The sequence below is a fragment of the Trachemys scripta genome, chromosome 6, assembly GCF_013100865.1.
Source record: "Trachemys scripta elegans isolate TJP31775 chromosome 6, CAS_Tse_1.0, whole genome shotgun sequence".
NCBI classification, from domain to species: domain Eukaryota; kingdom Metazoa; phylum Chordata; order Testudines; family Emydidae; genus Trachemys; species Trachemys scripta.
The window spans coordinates 36,980,234-36,985,389 of NC_048303.1; the positions used below are offsets into that span (position 1 = coordinate 36,980,234).

The window sequence follows — 5,156 nt, forward strand, 5'->3', positions numbered from 1 at the left end:
TCGTCACCATAGCTAAGGCTACAATTTTGGCCTGCACATTTTTAGTAAATTTCAGAGCTGAGGTGCAGGAGAAAACAGGGTAAGTCACAGAAAGGTCACCAAATAATGTAGTTCTCTCTACATGAACATGCACAACAGCGGGGGGTGCTGAAAGGTGAGTCCTGGGGGTGGTGTTGGACAACAGGCTCACCCCACACTCACTGCATGTGGTGGCTCCAGTCTTGCAGGTCTGGGCCTGGCTCCCTGCTCTGTGCATCTTAACTGGGTACACAGGGTCATAGTGTCACTCAGGTTTGCTCCATTCACCCCTCAATCTCCATCTGCAGAGGGGCAGAGGAGTCAAACACGAGTGGCGTTGGACCTCACGAGCCAGTTCACAAAGCCACTTGGTTGGGGGACCTAATCAAATGTGTTTTTACAGCCATTTCCAAGATTTCATGTATTTATTCAAATTAACAATTTCCATGATCTCCATGGCTAACTCATAGTCTGGAGTATTCTCTGAATACCTCCCAGTCTCTTTTATAGTTATCCTCATGATGACACCCATTTGAGGTAGATACATGCTGTTATCACCACTTTACAGATTATTTCTCTGTGCCTCTATATCCTAAGGGCCAGATTTTCATAGATATTTAGATACCTAAAGATGCAGATAGGTGCTTAGTTGGTTTTTCAAAATTGGGCTTATCAAAATCCCACAAGGCTGCAGATAGGCACTTAAAGTGCTTAAATACCTTTAAAATTCTGGCCATTAGTGACTTGCCCAGGGTCCCACAGAATGTTTCTGGTGGAGCAGAAATTGAACCTGGGTCTCTTGCCACCTAGGGCAGTATTTTCCAAACTGTGTTCCGTGGAACACTGGTGTTCCGCACGATGTGAATAGGTGTTCCGTGAAAGAATCATAATTTTAAAAAAGGATCTTTAAATTTTTTTTTATTTTAAATTTGGCATATTTGAAGCATAGTTGACAACTCTTTTTGAATGACTATAATTTAACATAAAACTCTTTTCCCAGTTATTGATAGATCTCGTATTGAATATCATGGCGTAAAGAGAATGTGACACGCAAGCATGTTGACGTCTACCCCTTTGGGGCACGTTTCAGTTAGTGACATCATACCCCTTGTGCTCGAGGCTGCACGAACTGCAGTGGTATGCACACACCATTCTCTTTACGCCACGTTGAATATAACATATTCACGCAACACGCTCAAACCTGTGGGTCTTTACCGTGTGTGCGATAAGCACAACTAAACTAGCTTCGCTCGAAACAATATAAATATTTGTGATAAACAAAATTTGACAAAAATCAGTATTTCTAAATATTGTTACTAAACCTAATCACCATGGATTTGTGGCTAAAAGAAGGAACTTTGAAACGAAAAGCAAGTTCTTCTGGTACTCCAACTGTGGCCAAAATAAACGAGCAAAATATTGTGACACTTCAAAGTGAGGATGAACAATCGCAGTCTTTTGTTACCGAAAAATCTGTTAGTACTAGGAGTTAACCAAGGTGAAAGAATTTCCACTGAATTATATCAAAAAACAAGATGAAGCAGGTGTTAAAAGACCGAAACGAAAGTATGATGAAAGTTATTTGTCTTTGGGTTTTACGTGTGCTGGAAATAAAGATGTTCCTGATGCACAGTGTGTCGTGTGCAACAAAATACTAGCAAACAGTTCATTGGCTCCTGCTAAACTTCGTAAGCATTTGGAAACCAAGCATGCTGAATACAATGACAAAGATATACATTTTTTCAAGAGGAAGTGTGACTCACTTGGAAATTGTAAACTTTTGATGATTAAAATTGCTAAGACAGACAACAAAAGTGCAACAGAGGCATCTTATCAAGTAAGTTACCATATAGCACTTGCCACTATTGGAGGAACATTCACACTATTGGAGGAACACTTATGAAGCCTTGCGCGAAAGATATTGTAACGTGCATGTTGAGCGAGCAGTCTGGTAAAAAAATTGATGCTGTACAGTTGTCAAATAATACTGTTGCATGCCGTATTAAAGATCTTGCCGATGACATAGAAAAAGAGCTAGTTTGCTGACTGAAAATTTGCCATGAGTATTCATTGCAGCTAGATGAGTCCACTGACGTTTCAGGACTTGCTGTGCTACTAGTATTTGTCCGATATAGCTTTAATAATATTATTGAAGAGGACCTGCTCTTATGTGAATCTCTGCAAAGCAACACAACTGGAGAAGAAATATTCAACTGCATCAACAATTTTATCAGAAAGCATGAAATTAGTTGGGGAAAATGTATTGATGTATGTACTGACGGTGCTCAGGCAATGCTCGGGAAGATGAAGGGAGTTGTAATGTGAATCATAAGTGTGGCACCAGAAAGCACTAGAGCCTTTGTGTTCTACACAGACAAGCACTTGCAGTTTAAAAAATACCAGCCTATCCGAAAATTGTGCTTGATGAAGCAGTACAAATTATCAATTTTGTCAAATCTCGACCACTTCAATCCAGGTTATTTAAAATTTTGTGTGAGGAAATGGGTAGTCAGCACAAAGTGCTTCTTTTACATACGGAAGTGAGGTGGCTATCCAGAGGAAAACTGCTTGTGAGGCTTTTTGAGCTTCGTAGTACTACTGGTATTCTTCACTTCAGATAATTCAGGACGAAAATGTAATGACTGTCTGACAAATTCCTCATGGCTAATGAGACTTGCGTATCTTGCAGATATTTTTGCAAAATTAAATGAAATTAATCTGTTGCTGCAAGGAAAGAATGTGACCATTTTTACTACAATGGATAAAATTTCATCTTTAAAAAAGAAACTGGAATTCTGGGCATCTTCTGTAGAACAGAATAACTTCGACTGCTTCCCTACAGTACATGAATTTCTGACTGAAATAAATTCTACAGTCCATGAAGAAATTTCCAGCACCATTTTCCAGCACTTACGTGATTTGCAGGCCTCTTTATTAGAATATTTTCCTACAACTACTGATGATAATGCTTGGGTTCGAAATCCGTTTGTAATTACAGCCAAACCAGTCGGCTTTACTACGCATGATTATGAAAGCCTAATTGACTTAATTTCTGACTCTGATTTGAAACAAAAGTTTAAGGATCTTCCGCTGAATAATTTTTGGAGCAGCCTAATAGAAGAGTACCCTAATGTGATTAAACGTGCAGTTCGAGTGCTCCTTCCTTTTGCTACAATTTATTTGTGAGAGATGGGATTGTCGTATTATACTGCAACAAAAACCAAATATAGGAATAGACTTGATGCTGCACCTGACATGAGGATTCAACTTTCCAGTATTATTCCTAATATTAAGCGAATTTGTGAAAGAAAAATGCAGAAACACCAATCCCATTAAATCCAAATTTGTATTTCTGTTTATAAAAATAGATTTTCCTAGTAAAAATCTAATTTGTTTGATGTTTGTGTATATATAAAAACAGGTTTTTTTAAGTAGAACACTGTTTTTAATTTTGACTCTTGCACTTGCTTTTTGTACTACTTTACACAGGCTTTCTGGTTAGAAATTGTTAGTTCAAGTTATTTTAAATTTGTGTTTTTGCTTTGTTTTATAAACTAAAATATATTTGAGCATAAAATAATGCAATTTTTTATTTGAAAACCAAACGACTACAAAATAATATTATACGTGTTCCGTAATAGGCTAAAAAGTGTTCCATGGCTAAAAAATTTTGGGAAATGCTGACCTAGGGGAATGGAGGTTGCTATACTTATTGTATAAGTATATTACTATACTATAACAAATCCTTCTTCTCATGTGTACAGATACAATGAACTCACATGTAGCTAGGGGAACAGAACTCAAGATTTTCTTTTCCAAAAAGGCAGGGCTCTAGGACTTGAATTAAAGCCCTGATTCAGCAAAGCACTTAAGCACATGCTTGATTGTAGCCATATGTGTAAGAACAATTGAAGTCAATAGGTGATATTTTCAAAAGGATCTGAATGAAAAGGTCCCACTTGAAGCCAATAGACTTGGACTACCTCTCCACCCTCAATGAACTTTCTAACATGCAGCTTGTTGAGGCTGAAGTACCTGCTCTTAGTTGTAGTGCCACTGACTCTACAGTAAACTACATCTACACTGCAATAAAACACCCGCAGCTGGCACAGGTCAGCTGACTCAGGCTCATGGAGCTGGAAAATTGCCGTGTAGACGTTTGGGTTCAAACTGGAGCCTGGGCTCTGAGACCTTGCAAGTGGGAGAGGGTTCCAGAGCTTGGACTCCACCCTGAGTCTGAATGTCTGCACTACTATTTTACAGCCCTGCAGCCCAATTCCTGCAAGACTGAGTCAGCTGTCCCAGGCCAGCCATGGGTGTTTTGTTGCAGTGTAGACATTGTGGCATTATGCCCTATATTCTTCATAGAGATATTGTTATGATGTGATTATGGCATAACTAAGATGTGTTTTATGCAAGATGGGTCATATGAGATATCATTGGAGAGCTTATGATTACTGAATATGATTATCCTATTTGTATGCATGTATCATTTTTGTATCTGAAGTTAGCAATATTGCCTATGCATCTATTACAAACATGTTTACATCTGGGGAATGCTAATAGACAGAATGCAATCAGTCTAGATTGCTGGCTGGAAAGGGCCATTAGGAAGAACAATAGGTCTTAGAAGTTGCTAATCTCTCACCAGGGAGCCTTCCTGGGAAAGCACTGCTGGGGACACTGCAAACAACCTTTGAGTTATGGCTGCAGGGTCATGTGATCAAGTCACCTGATACTGGACACCATGATAATACTAGTATTTTTCCATTGACCAGGGGTGGAGATCACACTGGAAGATAAAGGATTCCCATGATATGTAAAACCTATTTAAGGCAGGGGAGTGACATAATCAGGGTTTCCTCCTCACTGCATTCCTCCCAAGACGACTATAAACATCTAAGAAACAAAGACTGAACGAGGGGAGAAGGACTGAGCCAGGCTGGAAGGCTGTCTAGCCTGTGAATGAAATATCTGAAGTTTTAAGTTGCAGGCAACTACAGCTGGCCTTCAAGAATCTCTGCAATCTGCCTAAAACAACATTTAGGGTGAGAAATTACTAGTTGGAATCAGTTTCTCTAGTATCTTAAACTTAGATTTGCATTTTTGTTTAATTTGTTGGGTAATCTGCTTTGATC

At 38.9% G+C, this 5,156-nt stretch overlaps 1 pseudogene; it reads left to right on the forward strand.

The window, feature by feature from the left end:
• The first annotated feature begins 1,194 nt into the window (after positions 1–1,194).
• On the forward strand, positions 1,195–3,389 carry LOC117879203 (annotated as a pseudogene).
• The last annotated feature ends 1,767 nt before the right edge of the window (positions 3,390–5,156 follow it).